General features: G+C 37.2%; 1 protein-coding gene across 1 annotated transcript in view; it reads left to right on the top strand.

Annotated features, from left to right (window-relative positions):
- Positions 1-489: 489 nt before the first annotated feature.
- The window catches only part of LOC122789210 (interferon-induced protein with tetratricopeptide repeats 1-like), a 244,140-nt gene continuing 232,861 nt past the window's right edge, over positions 490-11,768 (top strand). Inside the window, exon 1 of the mRNA XM_044056479.1 lies at positions 490-545. The gene's annotated coding sequence lies outside the window, so the exon portion shown is untranslated. The remainder of the gene's footprint in view (positions 546-11,768) is intronic.

Below are 11,768 nucleotides of genomic sequence, written 5' to 3'. Positions count from 1 at the left end.
AATCTTTTAATACCGTGTATGTAGCAAGGTTTTAGAATTATTGATGCAAATATCAGCAAGGAATATTTGATGCCTACAGGCTTCACTGGCATGTGAATGCAGATGCACCTGGAGACATCACTCGGCTGTAATGAGTTAAATACTGCTTGATAATCTGTTTTTGTATCACATGATAAAAAAAAACAGATAAAATGAGCTGTCCTATTCCATTTTGTTACCAGAAAAACAAAATAATGCAAGTTTATTCATTCGAAACCTGTAAATGATCATGCTTTAGAATGATGCATAGAAAAGAATTGAAACTGGAAAGTGAAACTGTAAAATTCAAAGCAGCCTTTATTATGATATAAAGGCTGCTTTGCTTTTATATTTTCCCTTTTTAACTTTGTTTATTTTCAGTCTGACGTTGTTAAAAACTGAGAATACGGGCACTCCCTGCACTGTATTTATTGGCAGGATCTGCGTTGCTGAGTCACCAGTGACTTCAGTCACACATTCGGAGTATTAGTGATAGGACACTGCTGCAAGTTCAATCACACTATGAGGTATGAAATATTTGTGTAAATATTTATCTTTTTCAACAGACATACATTTCTGAGTGTACTGCTTATAAATCTAAATATAAGTTTACAAGCCACATTATATATATATTTAAAAGATAAAAGTGTTTCTCAAAGCATTTAACTTTTTTTTTATTTCTGATATACCACTATGGCATTAAAAAAGTGGCTAGAAGCAATGTTGAAATGTGGTCCTGAGCCTAGAGTAGCATTTTAGAGATATCTGTACTAATAAGTCAACATATGGCTTCTTATTATAATGAAAAACATGCTCACTATTTTATGCTTTGTAATAAATACCACAATAGTATAGTGATATGTTGGAATTGTGTTACCTCACCAAATGTAGTTTCGGAGATGGAAAAAGATTCAAAAACTTCTTGTCGAAATTACATTTAGCGAACATAAGAGAAAACATATAATTTTGCAGGTGGCAAACCCTTCGGTGCCACCCATAAGAGGGCCCCCCCCAAAAAATTATTACAGATATATCAAATTTGGGTCTATATCATATGATTGAAGTATATCTTTGACAAATACGTTTTCGTCTAACTGTCTTGAGCGAAACACCTCATTATTGAAAGCTGTATATGTTGAATTATCTTTACTTTAACTGGTTTTGTTGGCCAGCTTCAAACTATGTGACGTTTAATGTCATTGAGGAAGTATGAAAACCGGAACCCTTTCAACAGTAAGTGTTATGTTTAAAACACTATGATCTTCTTAGTGTCATTTAGTTTATATAAGAAAAATGCACTTTCTGTTTAAATAAGTTAGTTTTTAAAAGTAGTATTCTATGTTAGTTCTATTTGAAATAATAGTCTTATTCAATTAGGAAGAGCTGAAACCTTTACATGGTACATTTTATGGTCACAATATCAAATGTGAGCTTGTTAATGTAATTTATCTTATCAAATAAGACAATCATGTGTTCTTAATGACAATATCCCATATCAATTTCATTTAAAAAGTAGTAATTTTTTAATTGACATTTACAGTGCTATATATAAGGGGTAATACATAGAAGCTGATGAGAGTGCAGTGCTTTCTGAGATATTAAGTTATTGCTAATGCACTGGGTAATGAACCAAGTGATATAGAGAGCCTGTATAGAAAAGTAAAGTCACAAAGACATAGAGAGATGCTGTAGATAGATGGCTATTTATACAACTTAGAGAAGAAGGTAAAGGAATGGAAATATTGGTGTTGCCACCTAAAAAATGTCTGCTAGTTGTAAAGGTAGAGTGGTAACAATTGTTAAAATCAGCTGTTCATAACCATGCTTCTGACCCCTCTGAAGTAGAGAGATGCACGGCTTGCAGTTTACTGAAAGAAAGAGCAAATTCATCAAGAGATACTGCTGTAATAGTAGTTGATGACTTGATAGCCACTACCTCAATGGAGAGCGGCACCTCTTTACCTAGTAGAAGGTCATTGCTGCAGCACGTAAATAGAGTTAGGCATGTACAGATTATCAAAAAATCACTACGAGACAATAATTTAAGTAAAGTATGCATGAGTCATTGTGAATTAAAAGATAGGCAATTTGTACAGAAACAAAGTGGAGTTACACAGTAGCTTACTGTCTTTTCTACTAAAGATAATTTGATGGCTTTACGTGCATCCCCTATATAGTTTATGGATGGTGTATGGTTAACAAAAGGGAGGCTGTGTAGGCAGTTATACACTATTCATGGATTGTTGAGTTATGAAAATAATAGGAAATGCCTACCATTAATGTACTGCTTGATGAGCAAAAAAGTATTCAATGCTTATAACTTCACGTGGGAATGTACATTTTATTGATTGCTATGCTTGAACTAGAGTGTTGTGTGAAGTACTTACTGTGTGATTTTGAATTTGCTGCTTTTAAAAGCATAATGCCAACTTCACAGGTGTGTCATGTAAGGGATGTCTGTTTCATTTTTCTCAAAACGTGTGGGTTAAACTGCAAGCATTACACTTGTCTTCCTTATATGGCACAAATATCCAATTCCAGTTGTCTGTATAGAAATCGGTAGCATTAGCATTTTTACTAGAAAGTGAAGTGCTGCTTGCATATTCTGAATTGAATAAAACTTTCCCTTCTCGGAGACCTATATACTTGGACGTCCCTGCACACAGTACACTCAGACATCTGTCCCTTTAAGATTCCCTCCTACATTTCCTATAAGCTTTTGGAATATGTCATCCTTAAATGAGCTATGCTTACCAAGAACTCAAAATTATGTTGAAGGGTGGCATAAGAGAATACGCTGCCTTCTTGGTAGAATAGTGTCTGACATTCCTACTGTGGTGTCTGTTTTGGTGAGAGAGCAAAATCGAGGGAATGAACTATGCTTACAGCTTTCAACAGGCTGTCCGAGAGCTCCAACGAAGAGGAAAAATATTGTCAGGGAACGTAGTTTGGAAAATATACTGGAAAACAGAGCACAGTATGACACCCAATCACTCCTGAAAGCAATAGCTCTCACCGTAAAGGTGTAATACAGTAATGGTTTAAGGGTGTAAACACAGTCGTATGTTTATGTCAAGAATCAGTTGAACATTGCAGCAAGGTATGTCTCGAACGAGAGTTAACACTTTATTGTTTTGGTTATTTGTAAACGTTTGTTTGTCACTTATAACCTAATGGTCTTCGCCCATGACTTACATTGGAGCACTTCATAAATGAAATCAGAATTACTACAGAAACTTCTGCACATGCTTACCAGATGCTATAATTTCATAACTTACGTTAAAGCAGTGCACGTACTCAATGAGGGGAGATGCTACCAGTTTTGAAAGTGCTTACTATGTTTTGACATGTCATTAATTAATGTTGATAATTGATCAGTGACGTTTATTTTAAATATGTAAAGAAAGAGGAATCTTCTTTGGAACAAAGTTTGAATGAATGAATCATTTAATTATGTTTACATATCCTCAATGGACTAAACTAGCCCTATCATTTGATTGTGATCACTTGACTTTATTTACACTTTTTTTAAAAAAATACATTCAGTTTTTTGGGACTGAGAACTGCATGGAATGATTAGTGCAATCTCATGAATGCAGTATGATTATTTTATTAGTTGGTGGCGAATGCTCGTTCTTCCTTTACATGATGGAATGATTCGTGCATCTCATGAATGCAGTATGATTATTTTATTAGTTGGTGGTGAATGCTCGTCATTCCTTTACATGATGGACTGATTCCTGCATCTCATGAATGCAGTATGATTATTTTATTAGTTGGTGGTGAATGCTCATTCTTCTTTTACATGATGGAATGATTCGTGCATCTCATGAATGCAGGATGATTGCTTTATTAGTTGGTGGTGAATGCTCGTTCTTCTTTTACATGATGGACTGATTCGTGCATCTCATGAATGCAGTATGATTATTTTATTAGTTGGTGGTGAATGCTCGTTCTTCCTTTACATGATGGACTGATTCGTGCATCTCATGAATGCAGTATGATTACTTTATTAGTTGGTGGTGAATGCTCGTTCTTCTTTTACATGATGGACTGATTCGTGCATCTCATGAATGCAGTATGATTACTTTATTAGTTGGTGGTGAATGCTCGTTCTTCCTTTACATGATGGACTGATTCGTGCATCTCATGAATGCAGTATGATTATTTTATTAGTTGGTGGTGAATGCTCGTTCTTCCTTTACATGATGGAATGATTTGTGCATTTCATGAATACAGTATGATTACTTTATTAGTTGGTGGTGAATGCTCGTTCTTCCTTTACATGATGGAATGATTTGTGCATTTCATGAATACAGTATGATTACTTTATTAGTTGGTGGTGAATGCTCGTTCTTCCTTTACATGATGGAATGATTCATTCATCTCATGAATGCAGTATGATTACTTTATTAGTTGGTGGTGAATGCTCGTTCTTCCTTTACATGATGGAATGATTCGTGCATCTCATGAATGCAGTATGATTACTTTATTAGTTGGTGGTGAATGCTCGTTCTTCCTTTACATGATGGAATGATTCGTGCATCTCATGAATGCAGTATGATTATTTTATTAGTTGGTGGTGAATGCTCGTTCTTCCTTTACATGATGGAATGATTCATTCATCTCATGAATGCAGTATGATTACTTTATTAGTTGGTGGTGAATGCTCGTTCTTCCTTTACATGATGGAATGATTCGTGCATCTCATGAATGCAGTATGATTACTTTATTAGTTGGTGGTGAATGCTCGTTCTTCCTTTACATGATGGAATGATTCGTGCATCTCATGAATGCAGTATGATTATTTTATTAGTTGGTGGTGAATGCTCGTTCTTCCTTTACATGATGGAATGATTCATTCATCTCATGAATGCAGTATGATTACTTTATTAGTTGGTGGTGAATGCTCGTTCTTCCTTTACATGTTGGACTGATTCGTGCATCTCATGAATGCAGTATGATTACTTTATTAGTTGGTGGTGAATGCTCGTTCTTCCTTTACATGTGCATGCACAGCATGCATACCTCTCAGCTGTCCAGATTTTTGCCTCATATTTTTGGCTTTTTCCTCATGAAATGTGTGCCTTTCTGGCAAATCATTGGGATGATATAAGTTGTGAAGTCACCAAATAGTGACATACATTTGATTTTCATACTTTATGTTCTTCAGAAAATGCTTCCTAATACAAATCCTTTTATTCTAGCAGCTTTCTAAGTTTATAAGAGTAATATTTAAAATTTGTGCCTATTTTGGTCCTTTGTCCCCCCATTACATCAGGCTTTGTCCAGATTTCTTAAGCTAAGAGGTTGAGAGGTATGACAACGTGTGCGGCTTACTGGGTGTTGGCCAACAAAATCTTTTCAATGAAAGGGAATTTGATAAAAACAGCATTCAATAAAAAATTATTTTGATCAAGACAGTTCAATGAAAAGGTATTTGTCAAAGATATACTTCAATCATATGACATAGACCTATCAAATTCAAGGTCACATAACAGTGAAGAAAGAGGTAAACTCTACTGCTGCTGAAGTTTGTTTCCGTGAAGAGCACCAGACATTTTACCTTTGCCAAAACTAACTTTGCTAATATGGCATGCTCACACTATGTTATAAAGGTTCCACTTGAAACTGCTGAATGTTCAGAACATCGAAGTTCTGATCATCGAGACCAGAACAAAGATGTTCAGAACATCGAAGGTTCAAAGTGGAAGTGCCGGGTAAGTAAAAATTTTAAATTCTGGGTGTGTATGCAGGGCAGCAAGGTGCCCTGCATGTTTTTTTTGTGTGTGTGTGTGTGTGTGTGTGTGTGTGTGCCATCTGAGTGTTGGCATTGCAGGTAGGGTATGGGAAATCTCCCGTTTAGCGCTACTGCATATAGCGGTAAATGGGAGATTTCCCTTGCCTCACTGTAGTGCAATCTCGGAGTTGGAATATTAAAGTAGGGGGGATCTGGGGGGTGCAGGGGGTGAATCTCCCCTGCATAAAATAGTTTTTGTAAGTTTATTTCTGTTTATGTGGTTCACTTTGAACCATCGATGTTCTGGTCTCGATGATCAGAACTTCGATGTTCTGAACATTCGACGGTTTCAAGTGGAACCGTTATAAAACAAAGGCACTGCTATAGCAATAAGTAGATAAATCAATACCATGCAGATAGAGTGATCCACTGCGCCCTCCATGAAGAGGAATTTGCCTCTTATACCTCCCTTACTTAGACATATTAAATCCCCATGCACACATTCATGCACAAAAGTGCTATCACAAAAACAAAAGAAAAAGAAATAAAGAAAATCATGAATCAAGGACCTACAAACAGCTTTAGCAATCATTTCTATAAGAAACTGAGATAGATGAATTGCAACTTGCCCAGTTGTGATTGCTTTACACTTAACACTAGCAGGACAGCTGAATATGATACAGACATTTATATTTACATCTATATATGTACACAGTCAATACACTGATATACTTTTTTAAGATTCAAGGCAGTGGGGTGGTGATGGTATTTAATTGCTATCACATATCAATATCATGCAAGTATTTTTAGTTTAATATAACTTTTTATTTGTTTTGTCCCTATGTAAGAAACCATGTGTGTGTGTATGTTGTTGCTGCCATTCATATTTGTTTTTCTATGGATTGTGGATCAAGGTTTATTAAAATGAGACAATACGACATGCCCAGTACTAGTAAAAGTACAAGCAGCAGCAGGAGACTTTTATACCATAATGAACACTTTCTTATTTTGCTTCTAAGCATCATTAGTGTGTGTGTGTGTGTGTGTGTGTGTGTGTGTGTGTGTGTACTTTATATGAATATGACGTGTTTCTTTTTAAATCCATAATATAAAGTTTGCCAGGTAATAATGAAAGAGATGAAATATGGTTCTGGCAATATGCACTTTAGCACTTATGAAACTTGTGTATGTCCTATGATCCTGTTACATTTGCCATTGGGTAATACAGCTACATGTATGAAAATATACCCACACAAAAATATGCTTGTTTTCATGGTGTTTAGAGCCTGATTCCAAAAGACTTGTTCTCAGTGTAAGTGACCACTTAAGCTTTGAGAAGGTTTGGAATCTGGCTGCATGTGTAAGCCTGTTTATAGATAGGCTTTTCACTGAAGTAAGTCACTTAACTGAGAGCAAGTCTTTCAGAATCAAGCAGACTTACATTGAGAGCAACATTTTTGGAATCGGGCCCTGATTCTTCTTTTCTAATAGCTTATTTTATATTGCAGTGAAATGCTTGTTATAAAGATACAGTAATTCAGCTACACCTGCTGTTTAGGTATTTCAGATTTGCCAAAGAGATAATTAACACTTTGCCTATCAATAGCATAGCCAACAATAACATTCGATGTGTTCATTAATTCTGAATGTAGTATCATTCGGTTTTGGGCGGCCACGGTGGTGCAGCGGTTAGCGTTGCCACCTCACAGTAAGAGGTTCTCCAGTACGATTCTCGGCTGGGGTGCCTTCTGTGCGGAGTCTGCATGTCCTCCCTGTGGTGGCGTGGGTTTCCTCTGGGTGGTCCGGTTTCCTCCCACATCCCAAAGACATGCAGTAGGTGGATTGGATACTCTAAACTAGCCCTAGGTGTGAGTGTGTGCATGTGTGTGCCTTCTGTGGAAGGTTGGGCGCCGGGCTGGCAACTCGACACCGTAAAACTCCACTGCCAATCATGAACGGACAGATGATCCGCTGTGGCGACCCCTAACCGGGAAAAAGCCGAAAGAAGAAGAAGAAGAAGAAGTATAATTTGGTTTTATTACAAATATCACTATTTAGGTGAAACATCCTTTCCCATTGTAGAAATAGATCAGTAAATGGATTTCACATGTTCAGAAGTTTGTTGTGTACTATGATATAATCAATAAGTTCTTCAACATACTCCAGTTAAATATTTTAATTAAGCAAATACAAAGTTTATTCTATAAAGTACTTTTGTTAGTATGCAAAGGAAGTTAATAGAAGCAAGTTATTCAAGCTGTACAATTTGGGGTGGTATTAGAGTTTAATAAGTTGTACTAACTGGCAAATGTCTGATTTCCCTTCTTTCTCCGTATTCAGTTTCTCAAATTAATGCTCCAGAGTGCATTTGAAAGTACGCATTCTGCAATAGAATTAAAGAATTAAAGCTATTACATCCCCCTAGCTTACTAACTCCACTCACTCACTAATGGCTGAGATGGATAAAACCTGGAAGCTCTGGATTAAAACTAAACTTCCCTCCCACCTCCAAAAGTACAGACATCTACGCAACTTAGCAAGGAAAGCTGTCACCACTGATAAGAGAAACTACTACAAAAACCCTCCTGAGTCACACCTAAATAACCCAAAGAAATTCTGGCATACTATTAACCAAATCCTTCATCCAGGTAACCCCCCCCCCCTTACCCCAACCCAGCCCTACTAGCTCACCTCTTCAAACTGCCACTGACTTTTCACTCCTACTTTAAGGACATCATCAGCAAATTAAACAACCATCCTAACTCCAACATCAACTCTACTCCACCCACTAACTCTCTTAAGCTCTCTAACTCCTCTTCAATCTTCTCCCTAAAAACTGTAGCCATCAATTACATTAAATTTATAGGCTCATAGGTTATTACTAGGCTAACTGCCCTAGCGGGTCATTTTAAGCCTAGCCAACTACCCCATGTGAGAATCAAACCGTGCACCTTGTTTTTGCAAGGTAAACACCTTAACCATTATGCCAATTTGTGCTTCTTAAACTTAAGGCTTGCTTCCCCTCAACAGATAGTCTCCCTCCTCTCTTTCTACAGAAAGCAGCAAACTCCCTTGCCCTTCCCATCTCTATTCTCATAAACTGGTCCATTTCTGAAGCTAAAGTTCCTGATATCTGGAAATAATTCTACACCATACCCATTCATAATGCAGGTAACTGTACTGAACTCCCCAACTTTAGGCACATTGCAATTCTTTCACCTCTAAGATCTTGGAAACATGTACACAAACAAATTCTACAATACCTCTTGCAAGAGAACTTATTCACCTCCACCCAACATGACTGTCGTCCAGGTCATAGCACTTCACCTGCTCTCATTTCCTTCATTAACACCATTTCACAAGCTAGAGATCACAATAAACTAGTCTCTTGCCTCTTTCTTGACCTCTAAAAGGCTTTCAATACCATCTCTCACCCCTTCCTCTTAAATAAACTCACTGAACTAAACCTATCCACCTCAACTATCTCCTTGTTCTCCAGCTACCTCAATAATCACTTCCAATCAGTTAAATGGCTTTCTGGTATCTCCCCTGAACTTCCCATGAATCTGCGGGTTCCCCAAGGTTCTATACTGGGCTCACTACTATTTAATATTTTCACTCTCTACCTCCACACTGCTATCTACACTAGTACAATATACTGATGACTCCAGAGTCATCACCATAGCCGATACCCTCTCTGAACTACATACTACAGCTCAAAACTCCTTTTTGTCTATCAAAAACTGGCTCAATCACAACCACTTGATCCTAAATCCAAAGAAGACTAAACTATTGCTTTTCATCCCAGAAACAATGACTCACCTTAAACCCTCTTTCTGTATCTCTTCCCTTAACAATACACCTAACACAGTTGAAACACACATCAAACGTCTTGGGGTCATTATCGATGACCAGCTGAAATTTGACCTACATGTTCACAGTAACATTAAGAAAACTAACCAAAAACTTGGACTCCTCTATAGGAATAAAAACTTCCTATCCTGTAAAGCCAAGACAGTCCTATCTCATGTTTACCTACTCCCAAGTTGTCTCTATGGCTCTCAAATTATCACCAACTTACAAACAACACTCCTCTCTAAACTAGAGTCCACTTACAACTAGGTGGCCAAATTTGTTTCTGAACACCCCTACCATTCCCACCACTGCTTAGCACTTGGAAAATAAACTGGTTAGAGCTTCCACACAATCTTCTACTCTCTCAGCTCCAAATAATTCATTCTGTACTACACCAGCCCGCTTTCTGTCCCAGCATTACCTCCACTATCTATCCCTACTCCCCAATTAGAACACTTTGGAGCTCAGAACAACTTCTCCTCTTTATAAACAAGCCAAAACTCAGTATTGGCAAGATCCTCTACAGCTATTCCCCAGCTAAGAGCTGGAATAATCTTCCCCTGGACATTCAAAAAATTAAGCCTAAACACCATTTCAGGAACACAGCAAAAAAAACATCTCAGCAATACATGGCTATGCCAGTGTAATAAGCCCCCTGATTGATCTCATTTCTCTCTGCTATCTTTCCTCTCACCTCTCTTCGCTTCATAGATCACCTCTCTATCCTTCTCTTTGACCAATATTTGCACTAATTTACTCATGTTGCTCCTACCCCCTGCTGTCATTAAGCTGAAGTAATGATGATGAACATAACTCGTTTTTGTTTTAGCTCTTTTCTACCAGTAGTACTTATTAGCCTATTGAATCTATTTGTCAATACTGTTTAAGCCAGTGTAAATGTACTCCTAGTATCTACTGTTTATTTAGCTATGTATTATGTGTATGTACTTAATTAGTTAATTAGATGCGTGTGTGGAGCTTTTCTCCCCGGGTCTCTCCGGTCCAGCTGGACTAACCTAGTCAACAAATGTCAAATAAATAAATAAATAAATAAATAGGCTTTGACATATTGCACTCTCTAAGAGTCATTACGCAGAGTAATGCCATGTAACACATTATTTAAGGCATCACAGAATTTTTTTTTATTAAAAGCTTTACCAATAAAACTCCTAGCATGTAAAAGAACCAAAACCTTTAGCTTTTCTGTAGTGCAACACCCTAAAAAAAATTTGGATTGAAATGCTTCCTTACAATGAAAATGAGGGTGTCTTAAAACAAATCTGCTTAGAAAGAACAAAGTTCTGCAAAAGCTAACTGGAATCATATTTATTTGATACAGGTGATAAGTGAAATGTCATAAGTAAACCATGCTTATAACATTTCTATATTTGCAGAGCCAGCATGTGAGTAAGTAAGATACTGCTACACCCAAGCCAGTGTGCCAAACAAGTGAATAAAGCTGAATGTGGCTAAAAATCATCTTATTTGTGGCATCTAATGCTTTGGACATTGTAACAAATTGGTATTTCTTCTTCACAATTTGATATTTGCATCTGATATTGAACTTCATTTGCAGTCTCTCTGGAGTATGTATTTTCTTCACTTGTTAGTGTGGGTTTAAACTGGGCACCATTTTTTGCCACTTTCTAAAGATATCATTTCTCTGAACTATTCATACTTGTGATCTTTATTTTTCCCTAGAATTTTTAATCTGTAGTCATAGCCGGCCTTAGGCATAGGCCAACTAGGCAGCCGTCTAGGGCGCCACTATAGCAGGGACGCTTTCCAGTATTTTTTTGGTGCAGATTGACCAGGATGGGGGCACTGGGTAGTGTGGTTGGGGGCACCGTGGAGCCCTTTCACCTAGGCCACCAGTTGACCTAAGGCTGCTCCTGTCTGTAGTGTAGATTAAAGGAGTCTGTAAAGGTAAGTCCATATACCACCTTACAAATGAATAAAATAAAGATTTAGAGGTGAGAGGAATTTATTGATGTCAGGATAAGCACTGTACAAATGCACCTTATTGCGCAGCACATTTTTGTGGAACTTATTCACAACTCCCAACCGAAAAAGAAGGGAAACAGTTTGGAAAATGGAAAACTGCAACATGTTCTGTACAAAATATAAACAATAAAATCTGAACAGCCCTGGTGTA

This window comes from Protopterus annectens, chromosome 14.part0 (assembly GCF_019279795.1).
Source record: "Protopterus annectens isolate FY-2018-M chromosome 14.part0, PAN1.0, whole genome shotgun sequence".
Classification (NCBI taxonomy): domain Eukaryota; kingdom Metazoa; phylum Chordata; order Ceratodontiformes; family Protopteridae; genus Protopterus; species Protopterus annectens.
Note: the sequence above shows the minus strand (reverse complement) of the source record. Positions and strands in the feature narration are given on the sequence as shown.